The 23660-nt window shown below is 38.9% G+C and overlaps 1 protein-coding gene across 1 annotated transcript in view; it reads left to right on the top strand.

The window, feature by feature from the left end:
* Positions 1 to 23660, top strand: part of WWC1 (WW and C2 domain containing 1) — a 98027-nt gene that overhangs the window by 23294 nt on the left and 51073 nt on the right. The gene's annotated exons all lie outside the window — the stretch shown is intronic.

The raw sequence follows: 23660 nt of genomic DNA, 5'->3' as shown, positions 1-23660 counted from the left end.
AGAGAACTAAAAAGAGATGCAGTAGAAAAGGAGTGGTAGAAAGAATGGATAAGTCAGACTGCAGAATTCATAATAGTTCGTAGAGTAGAGAGTCGGGTGAGTGGAATACCAGAGGGGAGGATGTTGCAGTAGTCCAGACGAGAGATAAGAGTATGTACAAGGAGTTTGGTGGACTCTGGGGACAGATAGGGGCAGATTTTGGTGATGTTGTGCAGGTGAGAGTGACAGGACCTCGAAATGTTTGATAATGAGGGGTAAATAAAAGCGCAGAATCAAAAGTGATGCCAAGACAATGTGCCTGATAGGAGAGACGAATAACAGTGTTGTTAACTAAAACAGTGTTGTTAACAGCAAAAAAACCTTATCCGGGAGACAAATCAGGGGTGGATTGATTTAGATAGAGTAGATAGAGTGTCATCGGCATACAGATGGTACTGTAAACCAAAGGAGGCTATGAGACTACCGAGAGAGGAGGTGTACAGAGAAAAGAGAACCAGGCCAAGGACTGACACTTGGGGAACAGCAACAAGGAGGAGAGTGGAGGAATTACGATTGAAAGAAACTTGTGAGGAGGGGTCAGAAAGGTAGGAAGCAAACCAAAAGAGAGCAATGTCACTGATACCAATGAAGCGCATGATTTGGATTAGAAGGGGGTGACCAACAGTGTCAAAAGCAGAGGAGAGATTAAGGAGCAAGAGGAGGGAAAAGTTGCCTTGGGACCACTGTGGAGGTTGTTGGCCACATTAGTGAGGGCTGTTTTCGGCGAAATGGGCAGCTCGAAAGCCAGACTGGAGAGGTCAAGGAGAGACTTGGTGTTCGGGTAATCAGTGAGTCTTTTATAGACAAGGCGCTCAAGAAGTTTGGAAACATATGGCAGAAGGTAGATAGGACAGTGGCTAGAAGGTATGGAGGGGTCCAGCAAGGGTTTCTTCAGGATAGGGAAAAAAATGGGATGTTTGAAAGCAGAGGGGTAGATACCAGTAGAAAGGGAGAGGTTTAATAGTTTGGTTAGGGCAGGGGCCAGGATGGAGGAATAGAAATGGAGTAGATGAGGGGGAATTGGGTCAAACAAACAGGTTAGTACCTGTCCCTCATCATGAAAATGATGAGAGAAGAGAGAAGACTTTGTCCAGGTTAACAAGGCTGAGGGAGGTTAGTGATGATTTACAGGTGGAAGGGGTAGATTTGGTTGGAGTAGCATGGAGGGCAGAGACATTGTGTCTGATTTTGTCAATTTTATCTCTAAAGTAGGTAACTATGTCTTGGGCAGAGAACGTAGTAGTGGGGGGAGTAAGTGTGAGGTTCAGGAGGAAGTCAAAAGAAACTGTAAATATTTTTTTTTTTTTAAAAACGCTGTTTTCTTTTTTTGAAAAGTAAAAATATGTTTAAATACTACTACTTAGCCTCTCTACAGTGCTGTGCAGTGTTCTCCTTGTTTGTGTGACCTCACTTATAAGCACCATCTTGTGCAGCAGTAGACTTCCAACTGACCAAACTAAGAATAGGGAAAAGGGACCCCGCTTACCATTTGACCTGGTAAAAGGAAGTTTTAGGATCTGTATCTTTGAAAGTATTTAGATTGATTTCAGAAAGGTATTCCAATTGTAATAAAAGTATATTGTACATATTTGATTGTGTGAAGGTCAAGGCAATATCAGACTCTGTATCACTGAAAAGTTGTGCATGTAAACACCTGAGTTATAGTGAAAGTGTCTCGGCCAAGCATTTCTGTAGTGCAAGGGTGCCCACACTTTTTTGACTTGCAAGGTACTTTTAGAATGACCAAGTCAAAATGATCTACTAACAATAAAAGCTTGGACTTAACTCCTGTGCCTGGTAGAGTTTATTTTGAAAGCAGGGCTCTCCGATCCACTCGCGTTGCCTTTGCTATCTACCGGTAGATTGCAACCAACCTTTCGGGCACCCCTGTTGAAGTGGATAGAGGGGGAATGGTTACAGCCTTTTTTGGGTCTTTATTGATATCTGCTAGGTAAAAAGTTTATTCACTTCTTTGTTTTAGTGACCACTCATGAAGAAGACTCAAAGGGGCACACACAATTGGAAAAAATGTGATGGGGGGTTTGCATTTTCCCAGTCAACAAAAAAAGCTTGCTTTATGGCTGTTTGTAATTCTTTTACAGATTGTGTGCTTTCCGTATACTAATGAAGACCGTTAATTGACGGCATTATACCAAATGTACTTGTACTAAATGCATTTAAATGTATTTATGTCTTTTACATTACTTCAAAATGATTATACTAGCAAATGAAGCATAACCGGAGGATCTGTTGTATCTTTTGTTTAGGTGTATTTCTTTTTCCTGTAACAAATATAGAACATTGGAATCCTGTTTTGATCTGGTTTTATCAAGGGAATACATTAACTTTCCATGCTGAGTATAGCCCAATTCATTAGAGGAATGACTTAGCATGTTTTTTTCATTACACTGGGAGTTGAAGATAAAAATATATTTTTATGAATGTAAGAACTTTATATGGTATAAGTTGTAAAGCTAAACTACAATCACCAAATGGTAAAGTTCCACTTAAAAAATATGTGATTAGGCATGGTTTTATTTCAAAAAGGAATAGGTGATGTCCTATCTGCAATAAAACATACTCACCTGCCTTATCGCTCCTGTAACACTTACCTCTTTCTTGCTGCACCTTGGCCCTTCTCTGCAAGCTGTAGCGTCCCCTAGAGGTTCTGTCTCTCCAAATGTGACAGCTCCCTTAAACTGTCAAAATCTCTGAGCTGTGTATGTAATAATAAAAAGATTTTTTTTTATTATTAGTTGTAGTAGTAAACAGTATTTATATAGCCCCAACATGTTACGCAGTGCTGTACATTAAATAGGGTTTGCAAATGACACAGATACTGACATTGATGCAGGAGTAGGGGAGGACCCTGGCCCCTAGGGAGCTTACAGTCCAGGAGAAAAACATAACTATATATTTACTTTTTCATAGTTGTCTTTTAAAGTTTTTATTAAGGCATTTTTATGTAGTTTTGCTTAAAGAAGAGAAGAAATAGAACCTTTGTTGGGTTTCTGTTATCTCATTGGGAAGATTCTCACCCTTCTATTTGCCCTGTTGACCACCGTTGCACAGACAGTAAGAAAAATAAAAATGTTTTGCGTGTTCCTATGACAGCTGTCTGGAAATTCAGTGTACTATGGAGAGACTTTATTAATCTCTTTATTAATGAGATAACAGATCATATTTATTTAAAGGTTTATTGTTGCAATAGAAAAAAATGAAATGCTTAGCAGTTAAAGCATAGAAGTTCTGAATAAAACAAAGAAATATATCAAACTTTATAGGAATACAGTGACATTCCCCTAAGGGAAGGCCTATGCTGTCATCAAACTAAACTGTTCAATAGTAAATTCTAGGAAGTCCATATAAGTATAGTAGTCCACAAACTGTTAATGGGGTGCTAGTGTCCTGTGATCAACTTTTGTCACCGAAAATATATTATGTTTATCTTCTCTGTATGTCAGCAGTAGGTTGCTATCTGTTTGGTCTGTCAGCAGTAGCTTGCCACAAGTTCCTTTTTTACAACACATTGTCTGTAGAGATTCAGACAGTAGGCTTTAGGTCACATTGTGTAAGTTAATTGACAAGAGTATCAAGTTTTTGTTCACTGTAAAGTAAACATCAGCAGTTTTAGTTTTTCATATAAACAAAGTATGTTTTATAGCTCATATATAGACCCCCTTAATTTTTTTTCACATACCTTTTCACAATCCTGCAGTAAAGTGTACATTTGCCACTGCAACTCTCAAGTGTTTTGGCTTGGCTAACAGTGATTTTTTTGTTTAATAATTAATACATTTTTTTTTTGTTTCTTTTTTTTAGAATAATTTATTATTATACAACCAGGTGGCTGATTTGGGAAGATAAGATACAACAAAAAAATTGAGTTTTTTTCACGCTTGAGTTTGCTCTTATCTTTCCCTGGTTCCTATTTTACCTCCCTATCAATATGCTAAATATACTTTTCAACATTCCTTCATTGCACACCTAATTTTAATTTTAGAACCGGTAATATTGTCTCTGTGTTTATGTGCTTCTTTGTGTAATACTGGCAGATCATGGTTGGAAGGAATGGCTGACCCTTTCTTTCCCAGCCTTGGGTAATGCCCCTTGGGATGCTGAGCCTTTGTGAATGAAAATGAGAGAATTGAGCCTGGCACAGTAAGGCTTGGGCTTACTTTATTTTATTAGTTTGATACTTCAAAGAATGCCTTCTTTAGTCTGGCAAGCTGAAAGGTGTGTTTTTAGGATCAGACCACCAGTCAAGTGGCTGTGTTAGCTACTTCAGCAAGCAGAATAAAGTAATTTACACTTACTTTAACAGTGCATGTACTGTGTATGTACTCTACTCCTCAAAGGCAGTGACACAGGCAGTCAAAGTCACTCTGAGACAAAATGTTGACTATATTTGTTTGTGCAGAAAAGCATATGTGTTAAAAGTTTCATTTGAATTTAATGTATGTCCAAGATCTTTGCTTGGGGCACAAAAAATAATGCTTTGTCACGGCACCACAGGGCAGAGTGGTGGACTCTTTGTGTCACCAGCCCAGTGGGGGGAGACGTGCATGGGGCGCAGAATCTAAGCAACAGCTCGGTCTTCTCCAGAGCCTCTAGAGGTGAGGATGTGGTGCAGCGAGCTGCTGGCAGGTTGTGGCCTTTGTGCCCACTAAGGCAAGTGGCTGCTAACTAGCAGGAACAAAGCATGGTGCTTGAGCAAGAGCCAGAGAATGGTCAGACAAGCCAAAGGTCAGGGGAGCCAGCGATCAGGAATATTCAGGAAACAAGCTGGGGTCGGTACAAAAAGAAGTCAGGAACAAGAGGCGCACACTAGATCAGCGGAAACCTGGGAGGAGAACTGAAAAAAACCTCCTTGTCCAGGCAACTTCCTGTGCCAGCCACATCCTTAAAAAGGGCATGTCATGTAATGAATATGAGTCATGTGAGCTGCAAGACTCCTAACCTACCAGCAGAGGGATTGCTGGTGAAGAGACAGTTTTAGATGTTGTTCATATGCCTGCCAGCAGATGGCGTGTGTCTATGCAACACTCTAGTTCTCTGAGGCAAACGAACAGCTGATGGAGAGTCACATGACCTTGACCAGGAAGTTAGCAGAGAGTTGGATCCTGAAGCAGAGTTGGTGCTGGCAGCAGGGGAGTGCAAGGATGAGTGAGCTTGAAAACTTTGAAGACTGGACTTGCGGGGATCTGTGACATGCATACTTTGTGTCTATACAGGCGGTGGCACGTGTAAGCAGTGAATCCTGCTAGTAGGTCACAGCCTCTCTTTAGTAATGCGCCTTTAAAAAGCACCTCCTGCTGTTAGCACATTGAAGAAATACCTACCATACCACACTGAATAATTTTGGCCCATGCAAAATGGGTATGGTCAAAATGGGTGAAATTATAAAAGGGTGTGGTCAAGTTGCCAACTATGTGTGTCATCACTCTGAAGTGTCCTGGGCAGCATAACCCTTAAATATGGCTATGGTTCTCACCAGGACAGAAATATCTTTTATTGGGACACTTACAAGATTTATATTCTTACCTCCTATTTAACAAATGTCCACTCTAAAATTAGATTTAAAAAGTTTTAGTATTTTAGTCCAAAATGCATTTGTACAATAAAGCCCTATTGTTTACACTAAAGAAGGGCTGGCTGATGCAAAAGTCAGCTTCTATTCAGAATTATGCATTTGCTGCCATAATTTCAGGAACAACTCACACAACCACATGATTTGGCAGCCATCTAGCACATGTGAATTATATTCTTGCTTGTGTAGTGTGTACCAAATAAGTCTAATGTTTATTATGGTGCTTGAGGGAGCTTTTTTTGTTTTGTTTTCAGCGTTTGAATAAGCTGTCCCAACTGAATAAGTCACCTTATATTTTTTCATCTTCAATTAAAGAATATAAATTGGACATTATATAATACCTATATATAATATAGGTATATAGGTTATATAATAACTTTTGGAACTGGACAAGATGCAACACAGACATGAAACAATGTGCAAAGTGCATAGCATGCCTCTACAAAAAGTGTTGTCACATACTGCTGAATAGGGCAAGGCATAAGACATAATTAGGGTCAGTGTGAACTCTGTATACACTGTACACATATGCCACAGCTAATGTATCCACAAAATATGTAATTACTTTACTGACACATGTAAATTTCAGAACAAAAGATCCTAATTAAGAATCAAATTCTTGCATTTCATATTCTTTTCACACAGAATAGAGCTCACACTTTGTCAACACCTACTTTAAAAAAAAATTTCTGTATAGCAACCAGCAGTGATACAAATAACACTTTGGGTACTCCTATCTAAATTACATCATAGTGTATACATTGCAGGGGTCAGGACTATGTAATGTAAAACAGCATATACGGTGCATGATTCAGCACTGTGTAACATATAGCAAAACATGCACAGTGCAGTGCAACATAGTATACACCACAGGGCTCATGATTATGTAAATGTAGCACATAAACACTGTAAGGATCAAGAAAATGTAACACTTTACTGCAGGAGTCGGCAAACTTTTTGGACTTCTAAGGTCATTTTAGAAGGTCAAGAAGGCACACTAGGCCAGAAGAAACAAGGTGTCCAAGGAAAGGTTTTTTCCAACTGTGACTACAAGCGAGCCTCAGTCTTCCCATCATCCGCAGTGTAGTCTCTGTAGGTGTGCGCGTTCTTGGCATCGAAATGCCCCTTGAGATTCGACCACTTGAAAGTGCTGTTGGTGTCGTTAAACACTAAACACAGGGCTTTGTTGCCGTGTTGGATGTAGAATAATTCGTCAGTCCATAGAGGGTTGAAGACACGATGTTCAAGGTCAACCTTCCGGCTCATTAGGCATAGTAATTGGGGTTACTGTGTGAGAACTCAATGATATCGATGATACCGCCGGAACTCACGATAGTGCTACAATTCAATTAGGCCGGATCCAACAATAAATAACTAAGGGAGCGTTAGGCCGGACTGGAATACTGGCTAGGCCATATCCAACCTAAAGGCCGAAGTTTGCCAACCTCTGCTTTAGTGTATGCAGTGCAAGGTTTGTCAAATAAACTTTAATCGTTTTCTTTTCCACTTTACAAGTTATTCAAAATTATACATTTCAAGGTGGGTTCATATAATGAGCCCCCCTGCACCCAGCATCACCTCGATCCTTTGTGCTCTGGTATTTTGTTTAATTCCTGTATGATCTGGGACAGTTGATGGGTATTTTGAAGTGTGCCTAATGACAAAATATCGATTTTCTGTTAGTTTTAGATGTATTTTTTTATCATTGTTAAGGAATTTTTTTTTATTGTGTTTCTAGAAACTCACCATTTCTATTTATCTGAGTCACTAGTAAAATAGTGAAATAGTAAACAATGACTAAGAGAGGATTTATCTAGCCCTGAGCTCTGATACAATAACCTTGCTTTTAGCTACAATATATCTGCCCCTGGGACACGCTCCATAGAAGCAGGAATCGTATGATTTCTGTAAAATTCTGGACAAAACTTATTTGTTGTTAGAGACAACCAAGTTACAGCAGGAATCCCCTTTGGCTTATTCCTTGTTGAGGATACGCCTGTATGTTGGATCAATATATGAATTGGTCATACATACATATTTGGCCTGTTTCTAAATCAGAATCCCAAAGATCTGTTTCATTTTTCATGTTCTTAAACTAATTGTCCTAAAGGCTTATAAAGTTTCTTAGTGATTTTCCCCCTATAGAAGCAGGTTCTTCCTGCAAAACGTGTCAGGAGTTTATGATTATCAAAATTATAATTTACCCATCTATGTAATAGTAAACCTTTATTTTAGAAACTGTGTACTTCGTTTAGGTTTTATGTCAAATGTGTGATGTTCAATTTTGATTATGCAGTTGAATATTTTTTTTTGAGTGTTGAAGGTGCACCACCCGGCACTTTTCAGCACCCACCCGGCTGTTTTTGGGTGGTTACTAAAGAGTTTGGTCACAATACAGGGGCTGCCACCCACCTACAATTTCTTCTCACCCGGCTTAAAAAATTTTCTGAGTTGAGCACTGAACATGGTAAGAAGTTAGAACTATTTCTGGTTCCATAGCGATCTGTGTCCCTAGTGGGGACATTCACTCTTTGCTTGTACAAGTGACCACTGTCTTTGGGATTAAAAAAGAAAATTTTGGGATTTATTTCTAAAACAGAACTAGACATTGGGCCTGATTTATTAAAGCTCCCCAAGGCTGGAGAGGATACACTTTCATCAGTGCAGCTGGGTGATCCAGTAAACCTGGAATTGATTTCTTAAGTCATTTGCTGTTTGTTAGCAAATGTTTTCAATCGTGGACCAGATCCCTTTCAGGTTTGCTGGATCACCTAGCTTCACTGATGAAAGTGTATCCTCTCCAACCTTGTAGAGCTTTAATAAATGAGGCCCATCCCTCAAACATTCCCTTGTGGGAATCTTCCAGGTATATGTGTTTCAATAGCAGTAATTGATTTCCACCAGGGGATGTTTGAGGGTATACAAATTTTATAAATAGAGCCCTTTGAGTTTGAGTTTTGAGTTTAAATTGAGTGGAAATCTTTGAATAGGAACAATTGTTCTGGTAACAACTGTCTCACTTGTGGTTGTTTATACAGAACAACCACATTTACGTATTGTGAAATTAATACCTGAGCACTTTATTACTTTATCGAATATGGAATAAAAAAACTCTCATCAGTGGCTGATATTTTGCTACTCCAGTATGGAAAATATATTTTAGAGATTAAATGATATGTACGTTGCCTTACTTTAGAATATATAGCATTAGCCTAGATGTCATTATAACACCCATACCACCAATTATATTTTAAACATCAAGCGTTACACCAAACTGGCTCAACCTGTTTATGTTAGAGTATGAAGCTTCAAACAAATGTTGTTCCCCAGCAGAAGGAAAAATATGATGTAAAATGTAAAGCTCATCTCTGGCTAAATAACTAAACAAAAGAGACATTTTATTTATATATATATATATATATATAGAAAGAAAATATTTTATATAGTGACAGGGTATCCCATTGCTTGGCTGGAAAAGTCTTGGATGGGGTGTGGATGGGGGGAAAGGCTCCAGGGATGTGTGTCAGACAGTTGGCTTTTTTAAAAAGCTGGTGTAAAGGTTCCTGGGGCCTGCAAAGGAAGAGTTGGGTGGGTTCCTTGGCCACCCACCCTATGTCCGGGTTCTTTCCCCTGAAACTAAGAGCACAGGTGTTCTATTTAGAGTCGCAGCAACAGACTGCAGGGAGCCCAGTGGTTTCCCAAATCCTGAAGGGAAAAGAGCTGAGGAGGAAAACACTTTAAATGTAGGGTATCAGTTTTGGCATATGCAAAAGGACTTTTTTGTTTATACTTCATGATCAGCCAGAGGGGGAACTAACCAAGAGGTAGTTACTTTTCCAGCTAGGCTAGTATTTGTTCTTGTTCACACTATCTTAACCTATAGTAAAGCACCCAGACAGGAAGCTGAACTGTTTGTTAGAGAAACTGGCCTTGTGCTGCCTTATTTTTAAAGTGTTGCCAGTCTGCAACAGTTGTGCATGTGTGTATATATATATATATATATATATATATATATGTGTGTGTGTGTATATATATATATATATATACACACACACACACACACACACACACACACACACACACTAGAAAGACATTTAATATACTGTTAACCCAAGTAATGTTTTTAACTGCAGTATTGTCATATGTCATATTTTGCAAAGGCAATCTTCATAAAATAATTCTAGCTAAAGATTTCTGCAAATATTTTTACCTTCGTGTATGCCAGCTGTCAGAGTATGATTGCTTAGGTTTTCAGAGTTGAACTTTACCAGGCTGCACCAAGTTGCTGATCCAACACCTTTCCTTGCTGACCCAGTACATTTTCTGACTGGAGACAAAATTATTTTAGTGTGTTATGTTAAATAATATTAAAAAAAATATAGATTTTACATTTACCACCCCACCTGCTACCATATTGAACCATTAGGGGTGTCATTTATAGTAACATTTCAAAATGATGAGCCTGTAATACATTGAAACCTTAACCTGTGGACAATTATGGTTACCGTTTTCTAAATGGCCTAACTTATTTTGTATCTTGGGTAGGGGTACTAGAGTACTCCAGATTTTCCCACTTCTGCACATATTCTACAGATATTGAAATGATTTTGTTGAAGGTTCCTTTGAAAATGTAGAATCATGTTTATAATTCAGTGTATCTGGTGGTAAAGATTTCCTTTAAAACATCATATTTATGGTAATCTTAAACAATATTGGGAATCCTGCTATATTTCTGCATCAATATATTTAGCTTTTGTTTATTGCTTCAGAGAGATATACCTTATTTAACTATACATTTATGTAATAAATCCCCATATGGAAAGAGTCCCTGGGAATTTAGGTTTTTAAATTAGCATGTTAGTTTAGCCAACTTTGTGTCAGAATGCAAAAACATATGATGATATTCCTAATCCAACTTCAGTAAGTAGTTATTCTTTTATAACCTAACTAAACCTAAAACTGAACAAAACAGTATTTTTTTTTTTTTTTTTACACATTATTTAATTTTTAAAATTTTCAGAGTAAACACAATAACATTACCAAAACAGGAAATATAACACGTGGTCTAATAAAAGTCTGTGGTAAAATAAAATAGAACAATAGTATCAGTAACAGAAGATCTGCACATATATTGACAAAAGAGTCCAGTAGCATGTAAAAACTTAAAACGGAACATGGTGATATCACATATGTCTAATTAGAAAGGGCCGGATCCAGGTGGCACTTAAACTCCGGTGTTTCCCTATAAAATGTCCAGCTCCCCCACATGCTATTGAATTTATCTTGGGTACCCCGCAGGCTAACCATGAGATCCTCCATCATCATAATGTCGTTTACCCTATGGAGCCATAGACCTACAGTTGGGGTGACCGACGATTTCCAATAAAGTGGAATACAAGAGTTGGCAGCATTAATGAGGTGTCTGATAATGGAACCCTTGTAGGCCTTCTCCGAAGTTGTATTGTGGTGCAGCAGAAAAACCCTGGATCCAGGTGGTATAGTATATGTTTTAATAAGGGCTCTCACTTGTTCCTAAGAAAGGCTCAGTAATGGGCAGGACCAGAAAATTTGTAGCATATTACCCTTTGCCTGGTCACACCGCCAACACCTGTCAGTTACCTCGGGGAAGAAGCTGTGTAACTTCCCTGGGGTCTAGACATTATTTTAAATCTCAATTCCTGATATTACTACTGATAGAAGATTTATAAATCAAGGTGAGTATTTTAGCTTTCTGTTCAGTGTCTATGGGGTACTCAAGTCCCCTCTCCCATGCTTGGAGGTAGGTAGGTGAAAAGTTTTCAGGGTAGAGTTGAGCTCGAAGTATAATAAGGGATTGAGAATGTCAAGTCGAGCCGCACCCAGCACATAACAGCTTAAACATCGTTTTTGTGCGAATGTTCCTATTCTCTGAAGGAAGTGATTTATGGAAGTGTAGAAGTTGTAGTGACCTCCAGAAATCCAGTATGTACCTGGAAGTATCAGCCATCAACATCCCCCTAGTTAACCATTGACCCTGATGAACAAAATGCTCCACCCCCTGCTCCCGCAACCTGCACAATTTCCTATCGTCCAATCCTGGCATGCCTTCTACGTGGCAAAGATTAATGTATGAGCTCTTAAGGCAGGCTGAGGTAATGTCTACAGCCACGGGATAGCCGTGAGAGGAGTGGAAGTAAATGATTGTTTGACTCTAACCCATTGTCCAGCACTGGCATCTCTAAACCAATCTAAGATCTGAACCATATGAGCTGCCATGTAGTACAATGAGAGGTTGGGAACCCCCAACCACCCTTCCCTTTTAGCCCTAAACAGTAGGCATCTACTGAGGCGGTGGGCCTTTTTTGCCCTATATGAACCGAAATATCTTGGAATGCAAGGATTTAAAAAAAGAGGTAGGTATAAAAATAGGCAATTCTTTTAAGAGGTGTAAGATTATCGGTAATATGTTCATTTTAGTGACCTGTATGCGTCCAAACCATGAAAGTGTAAAGGAGGACCATCTTTCGAGATTTTTATGACGGTGGCAAGTAACAGAAAATTTATTGTGAAAAGCTGGTATAAATCCGCTGGGAGCAGGGTCCCCAAATACTTATTTGCCGTTTTGTCCCATTTGAAAAAGGAGGGCATTAGCTGGGTACAGAGAGCCTGGGTCAGGGAGGCATTGAGGGCCGCAGATTTGGAATAACTGATTTTAAAATTAGACAACGCACAATATTCCTTGATTGTCTGTATGAGGTTTGGGAGAGATGTTGCTGGGTGGGTAATAACAAACAGGAGGTCATCTGCGTATGCTGCCACCTTATGCTCAGAATCGCCAAGTTGCAATCCCTTAATATCTCATTTAGAGCGTATTGCGAAAAGTATTGGTTCCCGGGATAGAATAAAAATGAGGGGAGACGGGCAACCCTGCCTGGTGCCATTGGAAATAGGGAAGGATTTGGACACCGAGCCATTCACTCTCACCAACGTAGAGGGAGAAGAATAAATGGCAGTTATCCATTTCATCGTTTTGTCTCCCAAACCCATAGCCCAGATATCCCAGATATAAAACCCTAGAAAACATAGTTGGTCCAGAGAAAGGCAAAAAAAAAAACCCTGATTTGCTTCAATAGGAAAAAAAATTCTTTCCTGATTCTATGAGGCAATCAGATGTACCCTTGATCAACAGTCACTGTTATTTTTACTTTAAAGCCTTAATACTCATTTATATTCTGTGCTTCTAGAAAAACATCCAGCTTTTTCTTAAAGCAATCTATAATAGTCACTGTAACTACTTCCTGAGGGAGGCGATTCCACATTTTCACAGACCTTACAGTCAAGAGTCCCTTCCTTATCTTGAGCTGAAACTTCTTTTCCACGAGACACAAAGAGTGCCCTCTTGTTCTTTGTAATGATCTCATATTGAATATTGGGGAAGAGAGTTCTCTAAATGGACTATTTATATATTTTTACAGGGTGATCATCCCCCCTAAAACGTCTCTTCTCAAGGATGAATGCATTCAGTTCAGCTAATCTCTCTAATTTAGTTGCCTTTCTCTGCACTCTCTCTAATTCCACAATGTCCTTTTGAACTGGTGCCCAAAACTGGATTGCATATTCCAGATGTGGTCTGACTAATGCTTTGTACAGGGGCAGGAATATGTCTCGATTTCTGCAGTCTATTCCTCTTTTAATACAATAAAGTACTTTACTAGCTTTAGATATTGCAGCTTGGCATTGCATGCTGTTATTAAGTCTATGATCTACCAGAACCCCCAGATCCTTTAACTTTTCCGACTCCCTTATATGTATTCCCGCTAGACAGTATGAAGCGTGCATGTCATTTGCCACTTGGCTGCCCAACCAAACAGTACATCCAAGTCTGCTTGTAGATTATAGACATCCTGTATGGACTTTATTCCATTACATCTGCAAACACAAAAATGGTACTTTTTATTCCAAACTCCAAATCATTATTGAAGATGTTAAACAGTAAAGGTCCCAACACTGAACCCCAGGGTACACCACTAATAACCCTAGACCATTCAGAGGATGAATCATTAATTACAATTCTCTGAATGCAGTCTTTAAGCCAGTTCTCTATCCATTTACAGATTGACTTTTCCAAAACTATTCACCCTAACTTGCATTTTAACCGTCTGTGGGGTACAGTGTCAAATGCTTTAGCAAAGTCTAAGTACACTATATCAACTGCTACTCCTAACTCTTAGACATCATAAAATCCCAATCAACCCTGTCAAAGGATTTTTCTGCATCGGTGGTGAGCAGCATGGAAGGCCACAGCAGCGTGTATCCAATTTATGGCCCGGGATGTGTTGTCCCTAGTTTCTCTAGAAGGCATAAACCATGCCTGGTCAAAATGGACAAGTTTTGTGGATATATCTTTAGATTCTGTTGGCTAATATCTTAAATCCTGGTTTAAGAGTGATATAGGTCTGTAACTGCTGCACGCAGACGGGTCTTGTCCTTGGGTACCTACTTTACAGGCCAGTTGTGTTTGCACACTGCATTACACGACTTTCCTTCTTCTCTGTGGATTCAGCTAGTTGACAAGTCAACCATGTAACAACAAAAGTAGGGTGAACAATGGATGCAAGACTGCATCCCTGTAGTACAAGGATTTAAGCTGCGTACACACTTCCAATTTTTGTCATTGGAAAGGATCTTTCACGATCCTTTCCAACGACAAGGGAGTGCACGATGCATGAACGGTGCTGTACATACAGCACCGTTCATGCTCTATGGAGAGGGGAGGGGGAGAGCGATGGAGCGGCACCCTGCTGCGCGCTCTCCCCTTCCCTTTCATTAGGATCGGCTGTCGTCCATCGTCCGTGGATCCGGCAGGTCGGTCGTCCGGACGATGGACGACACCGACTGTACACACGGCAGATTTTCGCCCGATAATTGGCCGATGCCGATTATCGGGCGATAAAAATCTGACGTGTGTACGTAGCTTTAGAAAAAGGTGGTGTGTAAGACCTCAATCTATTAAAGTGGGAAAAAAAAGGCTTTGGGCTATAGGTATGCAGTTACAGCTACTCAATAAGCTTTTGAATTTGAAAATGTACTTATAATGTATATTAATTAACATGGTTGCTTTGAAATTTGCCTTCTTCAATTTACCCTTTAGTTGGGCTTCAATTTAGCAGTTTATTGCATACATAAGATTTTTTGCCAGTTGTGAATGAACTGAAGATCTGAAGATCAAACCTGATGGAAGAACCCTCCCAACTGACAGACGGATCTGCGGGACTGAAGGTAAGTATGATTTTATTTTTTATTTTGTGGGGGTTTACTACCGCTTTAAATTTACACATGTGTTTGTGTGTTTAGTTACAGAAACAGTGTATATAAAAAGGTAATGATGTGATTGGAACAGTTCTGAGAATGTACATATTTTTTTGGGGGGGGGCTCCTGGGGCTGGGTGACAAACGTAACTGGAGCCTGAATCAAAATTCACACCCGTAGACAACAGGATCTGTATGTAGCTGCCTCAACTAGGGGTATTAGAGAATGTGCTAGGTGGAGTAGCGATGCCGGTGTAGGATTTGTTGCGTTTCGGCGGGCACACCTGGTGCATGTGTTTTTTTTTTGTTTTTTGTTTTTTTTTTCACAGAATGGATTACCTTAATAATTGAATTCCACACTGCTAAAATTTTGAACAGCATAATATTCCCTTTTGTTCACCTTCTGATTTCATTTTAGTTTAGAGTAGTATTACCAATGCATTTGTGTGTATGGAAATAAAAGAAAATGTAAGGCTTTTGAGCTTTTTTCACATTTTTAAAAACATTGCTATAATTCTGAACACAACTGTATCTTAGAATAAAAAGGCAACTTTCATAAAAAAATAAATAAATAAAAAAAGTGAATTATCTGTGTCATCAGCTGGCAGTGCTAACTAATTTTGCTACAAATCTTGTGCGGGTGACAAATAATTCTGCGACTTCCTTAGAATTCCTTAGAGCAGTGCCCAAATTTTCAAACCAGACAAGGTAAGACAGAATCCAAAACTATAACTAGAGCAACCAGAAGGAGCAGGTAGAATCATAAATAGTGACTTAAGGTACTGTATTAGTGTCACTTTAAACACTATTGATGAAGAGCAGGTATACAGCTCAACAAGGCTATGTTGCAGTGTTGTGAAAACAATTATTTCTAAATTTTATCTTTAGGAGTGCCTCAGATTTATTATCAGTGGTATAGAAATTTGTGTAGCATTTTTGTGTGGAGGAAGCGCTGTATGATTATTCAGCAGCAACACTTTATTCACAGTAAACAGTCTCATTCCCATGTCTCATGTGCTTTGCAGTGCAGTCCTACATACCCTGTTTCCCTTTTTAAAAAATCGGGGGTGGCTTACTTAATGGGGATGTCCTAAAATCGGGGAAACAGGGTAGTGTGCAATGTGCAAGGACATCAGACGTTACAAAGAAAGCAATGTCTTATGTTCCCACCTATGATGGTGTGTGTTTTTGTTGTTTGCACCTATTTTTGTCCTAAATTTTGTAGTGGAGGTTGGTTCTTTCCTTTCCTTTGGCATATAGGTTGAGCCACCTCTATTAATTTCTAGCACGTTGAAGATTAGTGGGTAGAAGAAAGAAAGAGGTTTGAGGCTCAATGTTCAATGCAAATGGTAATTATGTATTTATGCAATGTCAATCCATACATAATTATAAAGATACAAAAATTGTCATTTCATTCAAACTCTTGTTATGGGTTCTTGTCACACGGTCGGGATGTACATACTAGACATTAAGTTTCCTAGCACCCTACAGTAATAGATAAGTACATAATATAGGACCTATTATGGTCACATACGTCCTGAGGCGTTTCGCCAAAAATGGCTTTCTCAGGGGTTTGTATGAAAAACTGTATGGTCTCTATGTAGTGAAGCAGAATAGAACAATATATAAATGTTCTCATAATATACAAACATGACTTAATATATTTCATAATATTAAAACAAAAGAATGAGGAATAAACATTGCAAATCCATATAGCTAATATTACTAGTATTTGACTATAAACATGCTATTGATATGTATTAATCTGTCCATTTGTCCTATTTTTGTCCATTTATAGTGCACTGTCCCATTCAGTGCAATGAACGTGCTTTGCAGTATAAACACATGGCAACACACTTTCTTTTAGTAGGAACAAATCGTTAATGGTGCCCCATTTTTTATTTGGTTTTTGATAAAGTTTGTAGTTCTTATGTTACAAAAAAAGTTTATTTAAAGCATGTCAGTTAAAAGCACCTTATCTGAAATTAGACTTTTTCATGATTTATTCTATATACTAAAATATATGCACCAATATTCTTTGAGTTGAATTTAGCCTTTTTACATATTTCTAAAGTTTTACTATAGAAAAGCAAAAAAGCATAGGGAAATTTAAAAATACAATAGTAAATTTAAAAAACAGCAAATTAATTTACTTTATCTTTCTGACAGAATGAGGTGGTAAGGTACTTAAAACTTGTTGTTAATTTATAAAATAATAGTTGAAGGGTAGACTTGTATTTAGATGGAATCAGTATCTGGAATGAATGAGTTTGTCACAGTATAGCGCTTGTCCTGGAAGCTGCCAAATATTTCCCTTTTTTTATTCATGCTTCATTAAGGTTTAGGCATTTCATTACACATAGGTTGCTGGGAGACCTCTTAGAGCTGCTACTATGAGATCATGCAGGCTTCCCAGCCTGTGAACGGCTTGACAATAACTTAGCAACTGATGGTGACTATGCGGACTCTGATAATGATTGTAGGAAAAGTATTCCTGGTTGATATGTTCTGCCATCTCTCTAAGGGGCACATTTTAAAAATGTGTGCTTTTTAATAAAAAAATGAAAATAGTACTTATATTTCAGCAATGCATAGTATGATAATTTTGAAAATTGCAATAACGAAAGAGCAGTAGGGCATCCAATTTTTCTTGCTTTTACATTGCCCATTTAAGTTTGCAAAAAAATCTATAGAGGTAATTTTAGATAAATGTAACATTTAATAAAGGAGAATCTTCTTGATGCCATTGTTGAGTTTTTGAGTTATAGGGAGTGACTAACAAACATAAAGGTCACATTTACTGTTTTATAAATACGGAAATCTGCAATTTAAAATTTGAAGATTGTGAAATAAGGTTGCTTTTCCAATACCCTGGTCAGCTGACAGCATCTGTCTCTATGGGCCAGATGTGCTTGTTTTAGATGGAAACAGCGAAGTAGTGAGTATATTTTCATCATTGTTGAATTATCAATCTGCATATACATTGTGCACTGGGTCTGCATTATAAAACCACACCAGGCACTGAATTGAAAACAACATTTGTTTCTGCAAACTGGACTCTGCTCCCCAGTGTATTATTGTCAAAGCATGTTGGCCCTTGAGAAAAGTGTGTATTTATGTGGGCACATATACCAAAGATTTGGGTCTGCAGAAACTGAACTCTGCCTTGCAGCCAACATACCTGTTCATACTATCTAATGGCAGAATGCAAGACTACCTATAAGTCAAAACTCAAATCATAAACTGTGCAGATTATGAAGGCTTTCTTTCTGATTGACATTGATTATACTATGCTCATGAATTAGCCTATCATTGGTCATTTTCACAGCTTTACATTCTCCCGAGAGCCAACATGGACCTGGCACTCAAGAAACTGCATAGGGTGATCAGTAGACAGGAAAATGTTCACTCAGAGGCTATGTTCAATTTGTTGGGGGACTGCAACAACTTGCTACCAAAATATTTTCTGCCTATTATGTGCAAAACTAATTTAGGGTCCTGCCTCATGCTTAGCAAACCAGCTTCCTGCTCTATTTTGCCTGCTAGAAGTCTGACTACTTAACCAGACACTACTAGGCATTAGAGAAAATCTAAGAGAAAACATTAAGAACTGGGTAAAGAACATGCTGGTGTTGTCACATGCTGGTAAATATTTATAGACTGTTTTCATCATTTAGACTAGGAGAAGTTCCACAATGCTGGGAAACCTGGAATATTATTCTGATTTAGTCCATGGATTCGTCAGAATGCGCATTGAAGACATTATATCAACAAGTCATTAAGATTTACCCCAATGTGATACATTGGATCAATGTTTATAGGACAATGCTCCACAAGCACAAAAGGTGCAACCTGCATAAAACAGTGAATACCAAAACAAAGTTTAACAACCATTTCACTCAAATCGCATATATCAATTGTGGAAAGGACTGAACATGAAAATGGACTATAGGGAGGGAGTCAGTACACAGTTCTCTAACGGAGGAACTCAAAATGTTTTATGCTCATTTTGATTTGTGACAACACCATACACTAAAACAACAACTATTAGTGAATGACGTATGTAAGGCTAAGTACACGTTAGATTTTTGTTGTTGGAAAGATTCTTTCACAATACTTTCCAATGACAAAACACTAAAAGGTGTATGAACAAGCACCATTCTGCTCTATGGAGATGGGAGGGGGAGAACTAGCAAATGGCGATAATCGAAGAGAATAAATCTGAAGTGATAATCCGAAGAGAAACATCTGACGGCCTCAGGCCAATCAACACACGTAAGGTGACTGGTTCAGATGTTATCGCTACACGTGCACTTAGACTGTGCGTGTTTCAGCTAGCTAGTTTACATACATTTTCAATCTGTCCTTCACCTAATTGATTAGAGGCCAGTAGCTCTAATTCCAGTAATATGCAAATGAAAGACTGGTATAGTAACCCATGTGCTCTATGTGACCTGCTGCCCCAATCTATTTTTAGTTTGCCCCTTTTATCAGAATAGAACATTTGAATCGGAAATATTTAGGGCTCTAGTTACAAAACGGGTAATCTAACATTCTCTCGTGGGAATCATTTATCCATTGAAACGCCAATGCCAAATACCACGAGGTAGTGTTTGAGGGAATGTCTGATTCTCTGTTTTATAAAAGGAGCTCATAGAAACATTGTAAGCGTGCAGCTGAATTATTGCAGGCATTGTACTATGCTGGGGGGTTTCGTGGGAGTTACATCATTCTAGCTAGGCCAATCAAAAAGGCCAAAGTTTGGGGACCCATTTCTCATTTATGGCACCCCTTCTGCAAAAAAAAAAGACAAGCGCTTACCTGCTTGGGGTGATGTCTCTTCCACAATAAAGGGCCTGCCTTCTTGCATTTTTTTTCTAATTTACATTTAATATCACTTTAAGGATGTTATGGCCCTAACATTGCATACTGCTCTTTGACACCTGCATAAAAAGGATATATATGTAATAGTGCTTGTAAACTACAACTACGGACACTCCACAAGGTTGTGATCTTATTCTGCTACTCAATACCTATGACTGTAATTTCACAATAGCCAACATTATTGTGAAATATGCAGAAGACATAATTGTGGTCAGCATGATCTCCAAAGATAAGACTACATATTGAGAGGAAGCAGTGCTAAACTGTGGTGCTATAGAAATCCCTTTCCTCTTAATGTTCCTAAGACCATGGAGCTGTCAAGACAGCATAGCTGATTACTGGAGTCAAGGTTCACTCTCTCCAGGATATATTTACAAGATGTTGTCTAAGAAAAATGTGAAACATTTTCAAAGTTTCCACTCTACCCTAATCACAAATTTTCCAATGTACTACTGTTCAGTAAATACTATTTTAACTTCAAGTCACATACCATCAGACTCCAGGACAGCTTTTTTCACCAAGGTGTTAGAATGCTTAACTCTTGCAGACCTATCACCACAATTTTTACTTTAATCACCTTTTATATAAAGTAAAAATGTCCTTGTTTTTTTTTTTCTTTTCCATTTTAAATACCTTTTGGAGAAAAAATAAAGTGCCTGTGCAGTGGAAGGTCGGATGACGTATCAATAGGAAGGCGGAACAGTGTTCTTTCTTCCCTAGGTGTTGAAATAGTTGTTGAAAGGCTATCTGGTATAATAAGATAATATTTTTGCAAATTGGAGACCACCTAGGCCACCCATGCCTTGGAGTGGGAGTGGTCCTCCCTCCAGGTATCATATAGATGTTGACGCCTAATTATTTGTCTAAAGGGGTAGAGAAAGAAATCAAGGGTCTCTAAAAGGAATTTACCTTGGCCAGAGTTTGGGGCATACAAGTTACACTGTAATGGGAGTCCCTTGAAGGGTCCCATTGCCATCTGGGACAGGTGATTTAAGCAGTGTAAATTAAAAAGAATCCCTAAGAAAAGTAGCCACTCCTACTTTTTTCTATTGGGTGATTTTACTAATAATTTCCCTTAAAGGCCTAACCTTAAAAAACTAGCTCTAAAGTTTCAAACATAATATTTTTTACTATTTTAAAAAGGATTGGTCAGAGATTAGAGAAGCAGGGTTAGGTCTGAACTTCAAGGGGGAAAAAAGTGGTATCTGTGAGAAGGGGAAGGGGCTGGGTAAAATGGCACATGAAAGGTAAGAAGAAAAAACATGACAACCAAAAAACAATCAACATCAAATAACCACAATAGTGTCTCCTATAGGTTGCTTAGGAGTATTTTTTATCCATCAGTCCCCAAGAGGCTGGAAAAAAGCCTGGGAATCAAAATAGGTTGGTAGATGAAGAAACCCCCTTGGTGGTAAGGGGCCCAAAGAGTCCCAGAACACAAGACATTAAACATCATACAGGTAATAGAGCAGAATAAAGCAAATTATTGCTATATAGAGCAAAACCATTTGGAAAATTATAAACATAGTAAAAGTAACTAACTATAATGAAATTGAATAATACAGCAAACCAAGTTCCACTGTAAGAGATCCTGTGAACCAAAGAGGGTGTAATATCCTCCATCAACAGAAACCAGTCGTTGGCCTAGGTCAACCATGAAAGCGAGTGCTTATCAGCCCAAGTCCCCCTCTGCATGCTTTTGAAGTGAAGAAGAATGACAAGTGAGATGTTGCAATCTCTTTTTAGGGGGACCACTTGTTATTTAGGTATATTTATCTGCACAAATATGGAAATTTTACCCCCTATTCAATTAAGGAAGGTTCATGCACAAAAAATAGCTAGTCATTCAAACAGTTTAATTAAGAAAACAAGGTAAGACAAAGTACACAGTAATCTTGTCAGATATTTAAACACATAGGAACTTTAATCAAAGTTACATATATATCACATGGACATAAAGTGATTAGTAGTAACCCCTACAATAACCCAGTAACTACTTAGTACAAAATACATCAAAACAATATAAAATAATAGCATAAACATATACTGAGACATATACCAAACAATATAGGAATGCAATTCAGGAATGTGTTATAGCTACCTGCGGGGTACCCCAGGAGCTAGATTCCCTAAGAAGTCTCATCATTCCCTCTTTTTCCTTGTTATATTCCAGCTCCCCTTTTATATAGTTAAGTCCCATTAGGTAACATTTGGACTCTTGGATTGGTTAGTGGGTGTGTTCTGTACAATGACTATCAGTTGGCACACACCCTACTAGATTGGGATTGGTTAAGGTAATTTGATGGACCTCCCAACTAAATTTGATACAAAAATCTCTTGCTGGAATCTAAATGTAAGGGTCAACCAGAGGTCCATCTGGGTTATCAACCCAACCCATCTGTTTGATTATGCATCTTCTGCTGACTGGCTTGATGGATTAATTGCCCCTTGAAGGCCCTACTAGTGATCTGTTCTTTCATCTGTTTGTTTGTTTGTGGTTTCTTGGCAAACCCTCTGTTGGTATTTACTACCTCTTGTTATTCCTGTGAAGTCCTTGAATTAGAGACCCCTAGGCGGGCCAGAGGCCAGTACAAAGATACAACAGGTTTTCATGTTTACGTAGATACAGTCTCACTATTAGGATATCTCCAACAGGGTACCATATACATAAATCCCTGAACACATATCTATACACACATATATGTACATTTATATCTATAAATATCTATAAACAATCTTGAGGTGAAACACACTTGGTGGTGAGCATGGAAGCATGGGCCTCTCCAGTTCCCATCCTTATACTTTTGGACAGTGCCCAGGTCCTGACAGAATGTGGCAGGGTCCTCTGGATAGTATAGGGTTGCCAATTTCCCATCCCAATGTGCTGTGAGGCTGAACGCAGAGCCAGATCGATGAAGAATGCAGTTGTCCTTGAGGGTGGTAAGAGGTTGCAGCAGTCGTCGTAGCGTGTGCCAGGAGAGGTCTTGGTTAAGTTGTAGGGGGACCCCATCAAACTTCAGGTTACGCAAATTCCTTGCCTTAGACATGATTTTCTTTATCAATTCAATATTCGCCGACCGGCAATTAAACTCTTGTGAAGTGCAGCCGTTAAGAGTGACCTAGAATACTATTAAAGATTGCCTGGAGCAACAGTTTAAGGTCAGATGCCTGGGTCACCTCCAGTAAGCCCCGAATTTGTATAGTATTTCTGCTGCCTTGATTACCCAAGTTTTCTCGGTAGAGATGGAGTTCTCTGATTTTAGTGTCCTATTCCTGAGTCTTATGTCATCAGTTTTTTTCTTTGGCCTGTTCCAGTTCTTTGTCCAGACCCTCCATCTTACCCGCCACAGATTGTAAGTCTGTATGTATGGCTCCGAAATGTTGATTGAACCACTGCCACAAGGTGTTGGAAATCCGCTTTGGTGGGAAGGCTTTGTGCATAATGTTGCCAAGGGATGTGGAGCCCTTCCCCCAGGTAAGGGACTTCCACCAGTGGTGCCGGGTGGTGACCCTGTGTTGTTATTGTCATAGAGATAGGTGCCTCAGGAGCAGCACCCATCTATGGTTCTGTATGCACTGGGGAGTGTTTGGTATTGACAACCTGGTGCAGCCTTTGGGAACCTGAGACTTAGAGCGAGGGAGCCCCTGATCCATTTATAGGTGATGCAGAAAGAAGACAGACATTTTATTTATTACAGGAGTATTTTTGAGGTGCAGGGGATTGTGATGGAGTTGTTGCTGATAGTATGGCGCGGGAGGGAGCTTACTGAAAGGGAGGAATGGTTCACCAGTAATCCTTTAGAAAGTCCTGTGTAGTCTGTGGATGTTGCTCGGGAGGAAGCCAGGAGTTTGGAGCAAT

Source organism: Pyxicephalus adspersus, chromosome 2, assembly GCF_032062135.1.
Source record: "Pyxicephalus adspersus chromosome 2, UCB_Pads_2.0, whole genome shotgun sequence".
Classification (NCBI taxonomy): Eukaryota; Metazoa; Chordata; class Amphibia; order Anura; family Pyxicephalidae; genus Pyxicephalus; species Pyxicephalus adspersus.
This window is presented reverse-complemented; position numbering and strand designations above follow the sequence as displayed.